This window comes from Pteropus medius, unplaced genomic scaffold (genome assembly GCF_902729225.1).
Source record: "Pteropus medius unplaced genomic scaffold, Ma_sr-lr_union100, whole genome shotgun sequence".
Lineage (NCBI taxonomy): Eukaryota > Metazoa > Chordata > Mammalia > Chiroptera > Pteropodidae > Pteropus > Pteropus medius.
The window spans coordinates 2,401,697-2,413,857 of record NW_024344433.1 but is presented as its reverse complement, the minus strand read 5'-3'; the positions used below and the strand labels follow the sequence as shown (position 1 = coordinate 2,413,857).

The window sequence follows — 12,161 nt, the reverse complement described above, 5'->3', positions numbered from 1 at the left end:
GACTTATGAATTATTAAGGAGTTTATTGTTTAGTTTGCAAGTGTTTGGAGATTTTCCTGCCGACTTTCGTTTTGATTTCTGGTCTAATTCCATAAGGTCAGACAGCACGCTCTGTATGATTTCAGTCCTCTCAAATCTGCTAAGGTTTGCTTTGTAACCTAGGAGCTGGCCCGTCCCATGAGCCCTTTAAAACAAGGTAGGGTCAGCTGTTGTTGGACGGAGCCTTACGGTGGTGGCGGTGTCGAGCGCTCTCTGTTTTCGCTGCTATTCCCTGTAGTTCTGAAAGTCCAGAGTGAGAGGGTGGAGCGGGAGCTTAAGCTCCCAGTCAGAGGTGTGGATATATCCAATTCTTCTTTCAGCATAGTTTTGGCTTCATACATTGTGAAACGCTATCGTTTGTTTCACAAGACGGCTCCGCCTTCTTGGCGGGTTAATCATTTTGTCGAGTAACTTCCCTCTTTGCCATTGGTTTACTCCGAATTCTGCTGGGCCTGATGTTAACGTAGCTACTCGAGTTGCGTTTCCTTTCGAGTAACACTTGTGCGGTATATCGTTTTCTTTCTTTTGCTTTCAGGCTACACGTGTCATTGAATTTAAAGGGAGTGTCTTGTAAACAGCGTATAGTTGGATCATGATTTTGAAACCACTCTGCCAATCTCTACCTTTCAATTGGTGAATTAAGGCTATTTACATTTAAGGTAATTAATGATCTGTTAGGAATAAGTCTGACATTTTATCGTTTGTTCCTTCTGTTTATTATTCTTCTATTTCCTTTTTATTGATTTCCTGTGGGTGACAAACATTTTTTCAGAACTCTATTTTGATTTAATTGTGTTTTTCAGTATACCGTAGCTTCATATTCTTTTGTTAGTGAGCGTTATGGTCAAAGACTCTGTTGCTAGGTAACCTTTGGGAGTGGAGAAGAAGCTGGTGGGCCTGGAAGTCCTTATACCACTTGGCAGAGGCCCAGAAGACATAGGGCTCCACGGATGCTGTGGCTGCCCACTGCATCTCAGTTTGGACCAGGAGCCAGAACTGCCTGGGCTTTGCTGCTGCCGGTGGATTGAATCATCTGCAAGGGCCCTGGGTCACAGAGTGGGGGCTGGAGCTTCTCGCTGGGTCCCTGTTACGTTTTCCCTTGCCCAGACTTTGGCAGAGAGAGCAGAGTATTCTAGGGTTTGAGTGGGGTTTTTATTTGTTTGTTTGCAAGCTTCTCCTGTGTCCAGGTCAGGGTACACGGGAGACACAAAAACTCAGGAAACAACCAGTTGTTGTTGCTCAAGTCTCAAGGTTTCTTGCCAGTCTTCCTTCTTTTCCCCCACCTTTCAGATTTTTTTAATCACTGTCTGTTGGACAGTTTCCAGGGTGTGTAGTTTACAGAAACGGAGTAGGGAGAAGTGAGTGTACGGACTCCCGTTCCAGAACCAGAAGCCAGGACAGTCTTTTTTTTTTTTTTAACGCTTCAGACATAGTTTCTTTCCTGGTTGATTTTCCGGAAAGCAGAAGAAAATACTATCAATGGTGCTTTCCATGATCCAAACCCCACCCTCATCCTCCTTGAAAGGGACCAACTGCGTTAGTCAGTACTGCGGTTACCGTTCTTTGCGCCTGCTCTGCGTTCAGTCAATGGGATATCGGACTCCTTTTAAAACCTAAACAGGTTGTCGCGTCTTTCCTGGACTGAAAGTTCATGAGCAACGTAAATACTCGTCTGTAATACCGCAAAAGGGTTTCTTTGAGCTCTCGCTGGTCCCTGCCCAGGGCCTTGAATGAAGAGATTTTCCTTTGGCCCTGGGAGGCTGGCTACATCTACCTAGACATAGATGGCCATGGACTCTCTGGAGCGTTCTCATTTACAAATGCTTAGCTGTGCAAGTACAGACTTCTTACATCAGTGCTGAATCACTTGTTTCTCATCTTGGGCCCTTGAGGGACAATATGGGATGGGCCTTGCGCCCCGTGGCACACGGGAAAGTTCAGTATCAAAAGTTGCAGTTAATGTTTTAAATTTATCAGCAAAGACACAATAAGCAGAACACTGTGCCAAATGACAGAGCCCTGAGCCTCCTTAAAAAAAAAAAAATGCTATCTTCTGCAGCGTTTCCCTTACCTTGAATAACCAGAGTGGAGGGCGAAAAAATGGTCAATGTGTTCAATATCTTCTACCTGAAAGACACAGTTTAGAAAAAAGCAGACTGGGTTGAACATGATTTATGTCACTCCTTTTTTGGTGTCATATATTACCTCTTTTCAGGATTTTGAAAACTTCTATAAAATGAATGGATATTAAAGTATATAGCACAAATTGTGCACTTACGTGACTTTAGGCTTACATGAGTACAGTGATTCACATACTGTGGTAAATAATAGATACTCTTAAAATGGAATATTTATATCCTGAAGATGAAATTGAACGCTCACATGTGAAGCAACACATGTTCAAGTACATTTTATGGTTTTGTTTTTTTTTTCTGAAATTGCTTTATCTCCACTGACTTTAATTTTTTTTTTCAAAAGATACTGTTTTCTGGCACTCCATGAAAAGTTTATTGTTTTGAGTGCAAGGTTAAAAAGCAGCCAATAAATTAACATATTATATTTGACATGGGCACTGTTCACTCCAAATTTTCAAAAGACCCAGAGAAATCATGCACAGACAACCAACCAGCCGATTAAAACTATTTTGAAAGTTATTTTAAAATCTGTGTTGAAGCACATTTGATTCTTTTTTATTTGTGAAAGTGGGGCAATTTGAGTGATTTTAATTTACAACATGAATAGAAGACTCCCAGAATCAGCTATAACCTCAGCAGAAAACATAATTATATAACTTTGCTTAAAACCTCAGTTTCCTACAGACACGTGTGAAATGAGAACATATTCTAATCTCTTAAAATATCTACCTCTTCACTGAACAAGAGACAGAGGACAAAATGAGGATGTAATACACACATGGAAAAAAGTGGCAGCTCTTGCCTACCTTCGACAAACCTAACGTTAAAAGAGAAAATAACTATAATGAACCTATCCTTTCACAAAGACAACCGCTTTTCCCCTTGTTTCTTTGAAGTGAACCTCCTTTTATTTTTTATTTTTGGAAACCTACAAACGAAGGCTTACTTGGAAACGAATGAATTTTGTGGTTTCCAGACTCAGAAGATAAACAAAGCAATTTCTCTTCCCTCCCCACCCCCACCGGGTAAATAGCCTGAGGCCACAGTCTAGGCTCCCTCTGCTCCCAGTCTGGGATGGGGGGTGGGAGTAGAGGAGGGGCTGGGAAGGCTAGTGAGGTGGGGTGGGGCAGGGGGTTGTTAACCACAGCACGCAGCCGGTAGAGAATGTCACATGCATGCCCGCACACACAAAACGTCCACAGTGGAACCAGGCAGAAGATTGTTTAAGAAGAGAAAGAAAGACAAAGTTCTGCTTCATCAGCTAAAAAACAGTGGTGTTCTTTGCTGGTTTGATGTCGGCTGGAAGCACTGGCTTGGAATTGCCCGCAGCGCTGCTGGGCCCCTGCCCACATGGCAGGCAGGCGGCTTTCTCTGCCAGCAACCGGCTTTTAATAACACAGGAGGCTGTCACTCCTAGGACTCCCCTGGGATTGCGTCCCAATCCCTATGCACTTCCTCCCCGAAAGCAGCTCAAAAGCAACTCGCGGGGACCCTGTGCTGGCCTGCTTGGCCCAGGGTTTGGCGAGTGTTTGCAGGCATCCACCAGGTCCCTGGAGCTATCTGCTCCCTGCTCATCCCAGCGTGCATTCCAGCTTTTATGAAGGCTCGATGGTCAAACAGGATGGATTTTGAAATAAGGAGCTGGCTTTCGCAGAAGGATTAAGACATCTGGTCCCCAGCTCCCCACAGCAAACTTTAAGCAGTCATGCCAGGTCTGGATTTGGATAGGACTTCCCATCTCCAGTGTGATGAGTTTAGCATTTGGGGAGGTCCCCCGGCTTTGTCTTCTTCCTGCTTGGAATGGAATAGAGCACGTTCCATTTGCAAAGCGATTTCGGAAGTTTTCCAACTACAGTCTAATATAAAGTCTACACTACTGAGTGAGCTCTCGGGGTGGCCTCCACACCCGCAGCTCCACACTGCCACCCGCCCCGGGGCATCAGCTGCCCTGAAGTGTCACCCTCCTCCTAGGCCCTGCTGTAATGTATTCAGGTTGGGTGAGCACAGAGTCAGCACTGGGGACTGGAGGCATGTCTACCATCAGCAGGTGGACTCTGATGAACTCCAGCGTGAAAGAGAAGTTGTTGTCATTGATAAAGAAGGTCTCACAACCGAGATTTCAGTCCCCAAATATGCCCTGGCTTCCTGACTAGCTTTAGACAACTTGGTGTGTGTGTGTGTGTGTGACCCAGTTTCCTCACGTGTGAAATGCATGGGAGGCTGTGGAATATAGTGAGCAGTTCACATGCTGTGACTCCTCCTCCAGGCCTGTGCAGACATTACTAATCCTTCCCAGCACCTCTCCCAGGCCCAGAGGGGAAACCCAGTCAGCCACAACCAATCGATCAGAGGTGGCACTGAGCAAAGGCCTTTAATGGTTTCTAAGTTTTCTTCCAAGCACAATAGTCTTTGAGTCTAAATCCACTACATTTGGATTCACTTTGAAGTTCTGGGGAAGAAATGGAAGGGACTGATGTTACAGGTGGTGTATTCATTCCAAGTTTGTGACTTTGGAAGAGAAAAGAGGAGAGGAAAAATGTAGGGAGGGAACATCTGGGCCTGGGGACAGTGTCAGCATGGAGAGCTGTGTCTCCTGGATCACTGCCCAGACCCACCCCGGAACAGCAGGGTGCTGGAGGGAAGCAGGATGCACTGACCAATCTGGGGAGAGCGTGCTGCAGGAGGCTCGCCAGCGTGACCAGAAAGGGTTTAGATGGAAACTGCAGAGGGAGGAAGGAAATAAGCCCAAACAAATCTATAAAACCAGGAAAAACGCAGCCAACATCAGAACCTCAGCTAGGGCGCTGGGCAGCAGAAGGGCTGGCTCCCGGTGACTCTGGCAAAAAGAGTGGGCTACGGAGATGTGCACGGAGTCGGCAGAAGAGTGCAGCCCCAGGCTGCAGGGACAGGCTGAGGCCAGCGCAGGAGCAGGACTGTCAGTGCCTCTGCGGGGCATGGGGGCTGCCTTGCTGCTCCCGAGGTTGCTGGACTCAGCCCGGCTCCGGACTCTCAGGCCAGCAGAGGGGACGCTGTGGATGACAGCGTGGCCACCTTACCGCTTCCATGCAGGGCCACAGCACCTAGATTCCCATTCTTGGAACACTGCACCATGGTCAAGGCTGTGCCGCAAGGGGACATCGAGTGGCAAAAAGGAAAGGGCCATATGTGGCAGAAGTGTCATCCCACAACCACAGTAAGTGAGCAGACTTATACTAGAATGGGGCATATGTCCATCTCAGAGGAAGAGAGGCAAACAGCCAATCCAATTCTGCAGGCCCACCGGGCAGAGTGGAGAGGTGACACCAAGGCCAGCCACCGGGTGTGGAAAGCCCGCCTGGTAGGCACGGTGGGGTCTGAGGGTGAAGACACGAACAGTCACCAGCAGCCCTCAGCACTACACTGAGTGGGGCATGGGAAGGGGTCGAGCACACATCCGTCTAGAGTCCAGCCAGGAAGCGCGGATCTGCAGGCAGGCACAGGGCGTCCACCTGCATGGCTAGCGGGGCCGTCTTGCTGGAAGGAGCTGCATTTAAAGGTCTGGCTGCCCTTCATGGTGGAGTGGGGGCTGTGTCTGGGGGTGTCTGCGATGTCATTCATGCTCCGGTGGGCTCACAGGAGCTCTCCTCTTGGGGAAAGTAAACCTCCTGAATTAAGATGGGGCTCCTCCTTGTCTGGGTCTGGACCTTACTCCCAGGGCCAATCCCCGCTTCGTGGTCCTACTGCTTCACAGGGGTCTGCAGGCTGGGGCCCAGGGCTAGGCCGGGTGCTGCCACTAGTATCTCGCTTCCTCAAGAAGCAGCAGCAGAGCCAGGAGGAGACCGCAGTCCTGGTGATATTCACGGAGCTCTGGACCCAACTGCTTGGTGGTCAGCCCTCGGAGAACATTCTCTGAGTCAGTTGATAGATGCACTTCTGTGTTTTGGCCCGTTTGAGTTGGATTTTTATCACTCGTCACCACAAACAGATAGGTAACCATACTAATATTATTCCCAACGATGTGAAAGTGGCACTGAAATTCAACAAAGTCAAATGGAGCAAAATGCCCTGCACTATGTCCTGACAGTGTCAAGTGGCCCATTTAATTGCTGGGAACCTCAAATTACATGAGACAGTTGGAGAAGGTGGTTGTGCGTGTCCTGCAAGAGATAAGGTTTTGCAGGGGCCGGGATATCTGTCCACACCTACTTGATGGGTGTCACACCGGGTGTGTCCCGGTTTTTGTCCTCGGAACAGCACGTTGTCTGCCTCAGGGACTGCATCTTCTGGGAAGGATCAGGACTCTGAGTCTAAGGAACTCAAGATCGCACTCAGACCCTCGGAGAGATCCTCCCAGCTGCTAGTGGGCATCCGGGGCCAGGAGACGGGCAGAGACCCCCTCTTCCGGGGGTTACAAGGAGAGGCCTTGAATCTGCACGGGGTTTGGGTGTGGTACCTTCTTTCTTTTTTTCTCCTTAAGATGGGAACCATCAACAGACTCAGGGTTTGGAAGGAGGGGTTCAACATCGTCCTCAGGCACATTCTATCTTTCTTGGAAAATGAACACTAGGTTTATTTCTGCACTCTTCCACCCTGCCACTCTGTGATGCCCTGGAGCAGGTGCAAAATTCGTCCAGGAGTCGCTTCATCAGAGTTCAATAAGATCTAAATGATTTTTCAGTGGACTAGTGCTGTAATAGCTGGGTTCAGAAGAAGGTGACCCAGTGACACAGACCAGATCTGACCCTGGAGTGGAGGGTGGGTCTCCAAGCAGGAGCCGATTCTTTGTCAGTGAGGAGGGTGTTGGAAGTGGGCATGAGTGGACATGTCACCCGGTCTGCTGAGAGGGAAGGCTATGAGCTGAGCTGCTTGTAGCCACCTCTAGGGGAGGGTCCCACTGGCAGCCCGAAAGAGGCAGACAGAGGAGTAAGGCGACTGAGACCTACAGACTTCGTTGAATTGGCCAGTCCGACTGTTCAGGCGTTGACCAATAAAAGCCTTTTTTAGCCACTCTGAGTTAGCTTCTTTCCCAGATGTCCTGACCTCTTACTCCTGGGCAGAAGCACTGCCCGCCCCCACATCATCAGGCCGCCTGCAAGGAGGCGGCTTCGGCGGTGGGAGTTAAGCAAACAGGAAGGTAACATTTGTATAGTGAGACCATTTTCTCTGTGTTTGAAACCAGAGATTTAAAACAGGCCTCTGGGGGCATTTCCTGGTCTGAGCTTCTGAGCGATGCACCACGTGCTTACTGCTCATTTAAAGGCACGTCTGCTCCTTAGAGTAAAAACCCCAGGGATGGTGGGTGCCAGTGAGGCCTTGGGGAGAGAATCCGGGTGGCTTTCACACCAGCATGGAAAGAGGGTCATTCAAGAAGTAGTATTTGGACAACAGGCATGCAGCCATTTGAGAAAAAAATGGTGACTCCATACTTGAATCATATATCTTAACAAAATCTCCATAAGCCAAGTATTTAATGTAAAAAAAAAAAAAAAAAATAAAAGCAAAAGAAAATAACCATTACTTTTTCACTTCAGAGGGAAGAATGCCTTTATTAGCATAAACACAAAGCACAAAACCAAAAGGGAAAAACAGTGGTTGAAAATGACCACCAAAGAACCAAGTTTTCTCTATGTGGCCAAACACACCATAAACAAATTCAAAATGCAAATGTCACACTGAGAAAAACTGTTTTAATTAATATTGCAAAGTACAAATATCTCTAATATGTAAAGGCTCCTAGAAATCAATTAAAGACCAATAGTCAAATGGAAAACTGAGAAGCGGTGTGAACCAAGGCGATGCAGGGGCAGGAGCGTGAACAGCCAAGCATTTGAAGACAGCTCGCCACCGCTCACAGAAAGAGAAGGGTAGTCAACAGTCACACTGAGATCCACCTCTCGTCTTTCAGACCATCCCGCTGTGGTCCCGTGCTATGTTCAAAGTGGTGTCTGGAACCAGGTGCTCTTCCTCTTTGTGTTTGGAGAACGGTCGTTTGGATGGAGGGCAATTCGGCGACAGACACACTTTCCTTTCACTTGGAGACGCTGCCTCTGAGAATTCGCCTACAGACATTCTCACACGGGTGTGAGCACACGGCCCGGATGGGTGTCAGGCAGCATTGTTCATATTTGCAGACGGCGGAATGCAACACAAATGTCTAACATCCTGCAACTGGTCAGACTGACAGCAGCACAATCCACTACCCTGCGTGTAACAAAATGTGGTCACCTTGACACTCAAGGGCCATCCGACTGCCCGTGCATGCTAGGAGCGAGTTTCCGCACACAGGTATCAAAGCCATCCTTGCCCCTCTGGAAGGCCCAGCCCCACTTCGGGCTCTCCTTGGCCCTACAGAGGCCTGCTGTCACGTGGTCCCCGCAGAAGGGACAGGAACACAGACTGGTCACTCTTACAAACGCCCAGCAGGGACTGTTTTTAGATGAGCCAATGAAGTGTTGAGTGAGAGTCCTGGAGTGTCCCTTCTGTGGATGAGCCTCGCTGTGTGCACACAGGTGTGAGTGTGCGCAGGTGTGATTATGTACGGGGCGAGTTTGCGCATGTTTGAGTGTGTGCGCCTGCTGTGTGCGCCACATGTGTGAGTGTGTGTAGATGTGAGTGCATGTATGTGCTAGGTGTGCGCATATGCGTGCACAGTGCTGTGCATGAACATGTGTGAGTGTTTGCAGGTGTGTGCATGTGCGTGCATATATATGAGTGTGAGTGCGTACAGAGGCTGTGTGTATGCACATGCTATGTGTGTACATGTGTGAGTGTGCACATGTGCTGTGGTTTTGCTGGTGTGAGTGTGCATGTGTGCTGTAGTTATATGGATATGAGTGCGCATATGTGTTGTGATTGTGCTGGTACGACTGTGAGTGCAGGTGTGAGTGTGCACATGTGCTGTGGTTGTGCAGGTTGAGTGTGCACATGTGTGTACCATGTCCATGTCGACACCAGGCTTGTTCACACACACACCCCGCAGCTGCACAACCTGCTCTTGTTCTGACAAGAATCTCTTTCCCAGACTGCCTGCTCATGGGACCTCTCACACAGGGAAAGATCCAGAGAAAACTGTCGCGCTCCTGCGCATCAAAGTAGCCGGTGCCTAAGGTGGCGAACAGGGCTGCCCTGCGAGACCTCTGACCTGCCAGTGGATGGGGAGGCAGAGCTGCTTCCCAGCCTTTGATGCTGAGCCCCCACGGGCCAGCCTGGGTACCTGTCTGCACCCACTTCCTCCATGCAGGGAGCATCTGCCGCACTGAGCAGAAAGCAGAGCTGCAGCTGCTTTTCTAGTTAGAGCTGGGGAGGACATTCTGAAAGGAAGGAGAGGGAGCGAGAGAGACACAGAGAGGAGGGGCTGTGTACACCTGCACCTGAGTTTCTCTATAGAAGTCACTACGGTATAGTGGAAGCTAGCACAGGTCCCACGGCCAGGGCTGTCATGTCTGGCTGGCTGGACCTCAGTGTACCCAGTGGACATTTCCAGTCAGCTCTGGGCATTGGACTGCTGGCCTCAAGGAGACTGCCAGGTGCTGAAGGGGTGCCCTCCCCGTAGTGTCCTGGCTTGTGGGGGAGGGTCCAGAATCCTCTACCACTAACCAGTAGGGATCTTGGGTAGGTGATCTCCCTGCTCTGAGCTTCACTCTCCCTATGTAAAAGCTACATCAGACGCTAATAGACAAAGTAGGCCATTTAAGTGCTAATCCGAAGGGAAGAGAGCTTGGAAGCAGAAGCTAGAGTGAGCTTGTCAAATGAAAACGTGTGGTGCACATGGAGGACTTTTCCTGAAAAGCCGAAATAGCGCCACAGCCGTAGTATCAGGGACTGTCCCCCCAGCACACGGAGTGGAGGAAGAGCATCAGGAAGGGGCTGGGAGGCCCACGATTGGCACATGCAGGTGAGGGCGAGTGTGTGCGCGCATGTCTGTGTGAGCACATGTATGCATGTGTCTCTCTGTGTGTTTGTATGCGTGTAACATGTGTGTCTGTGTGTATAGGTGATGTTCTGTGTTTGTGTGTGTGCATGTGTGTACGTGTGTTTGTGTGTGCTGGGGGTAAAGGGAAACTGGAATGAGCCCTGAAAAAAAGTAAAGGTGCTGAATGCCCAGCTCAAGCAATTGTTTTTCCCCTGAAGGCGAAAATTTGTGGGCAGGTAGCCAACAGCCACATTAGGATAAGAAATATAATCTGTTTATAGTAAGTTTGCAAAACCCATCTCATTGGTATAGTGGGTGTGCAGTGCCCTGCAGTCGCAGTGAGGTTGGCCTTTGCCTGGTGCCGACGGCTAGCGCCCAAGCTCATCGGCGGGTGTTTGGAGAGCCTGCCCTGCCCCTTCTCCACACTCAGTCCCCTCTGGGCCCGAGAGGCGACAGCTATAGGTCTTAGAGCCAGGGGAAACTGCTCTCAGGCTGGAGCCACTGCTGCTACTGAAGCAGAGACCTGGAGTGACCTCTCCAGGCTGGGAGCCCCAGAGGTTGCTCCGTTCTCCGATGGGGGAGCGCAGGTCCCTGTGAGGTCCTGGGCTCTGCTAGGCCCCCAGTCCGGACCAACTAGGCTACCTGCCCCTACCACACTGTTGTGCCTAGGCTCGGGTCTAGCTTCTGGGGCTATGGAGCCTGCCACCTTTCGGAGCCAACCAAATGGAAACAACAGCCAGCACGCAATGGGGCGGCTGCTGTGAGCCCGGCACTGTCTGAGCACGTCATGGGCATGACCTCCCGGTGCCCACTGTCACCTTCCAGGGAGACGCATTGTGACCCATTGCACATGTGAGAAGGAAGCCAGAGCCCTAAACGACTTGTCCAAACTCCTGCCATTTGTGGCATTAGCGTGGAGTCTCGGTTTGAACCCAGGTTTTTCCAACTCCAGACTCCTGGCTCCTTCCCAACAAGCACCACCATCATCCTCCTTCCACAAGGACACCCGTGGAGGTTCCTGTCGCAGAGCCTGGCATGTCTGTTGCCACCCACCCAGGAAACGTCCTCTAGCTATTTTTTAGATCTCTCCTGACCTCTGCAAACTCATGTCCCCAAAGGTCACTGGTCCCCTCTATTCAGAATCAAATAAACAATGAACCCAGACAGCTAGAGGCAAGGGCATCGGGGTCAGCACTCTGACCCCCACCCAGCAGGAAGACAAAGACCCCTTTGTCTCTTACCTCTGTGTCTACCAAGGCGGGAGGCCGAGTGGAGGACCTGGACAGTACGTACCCCCCGCCTCTCCTGCCGGAGCAGTGTCAGAAAAGGCCATCCCCGCTCTCACAACAGAACACCCAAAACATACAGGTTTCAACAGAAAATCCCTCATCGTATCAAGAACTGGGATAATCGCAAACTGCATGAAAACAACCAATTAATAAATGCCAACGCCAAGGTGACAGAGACGTTAGAATGATCTGACAAATATCTTAAAGCAACCATCATAAAAATGCTCCAGAGAACAATGAGAAATACGCTTGAAACAAATGAAAAAATTAGAAGTCGCAGGCAAGAAAGATAAAATAGAAGGAACCACAGGGAAATTTTAGAACTAAAAAATACGGTGCCCAAAACAACGACCACAACCACAACCCGCCTCCATGGAGGCGCCAAACAGCAGAGTAGAAAGGATGCAGTGAACATGGAGATGGGGCGATATTACATATCCAGGCTGCATGATGAGAAGAGAAGAAAACGCACTGGATACAGTAGACAGAGCCTTAGGGACCTGTGGGGTGACAACACAAGATCTAACTTCTGTGACACTAGAGTTCTGGAAGGAGAGGAAAAGGGGGCAGAACTGGAAAAGTACTCGATTAAATAACGGCTTGAAACTTCCCAAAGTTGGCAAAAAACACAAGCACAGATTTAAGAAGCTGAGCAAACTTCAAACAGACTAAACCCAAAGAAATATATATCAAGACACACGGCACTGTCAGATTTCTGAAAAACAAAAAGAAAAAATATATGTGTATTGAAAATGGAGAGAAACGACAATTTACCTAACAGTTATAATGACAGTTTTAATAGGAACC

At 49.3% G+C, this 12,161-nt stretch overlaps 1 long non-coding RNA gene across 1 annotated transcript in view; it reads right to left on the bottom strand.

The window, feature by feature from the left end:
* Positions 1 to 3,405: 3,405 nt before the first annotated feature.
* The window catches only part of LOC120610284 (uncharacterized), a 107,765-nt gene continuing 99,009 nt past the window's right edge, over positions 3,406 to 12,161 (bottom strand). Inside the window, exon 4 of the long non-coding RNA XR_005654902.1 lies at positions 3,406 to 3,968. This is a non-coding gene — a long non-coding RNA (uncharacterized LOC120610284). The remainder of the gene's footprint in view (positions 3,969 to 12,161) is intronic.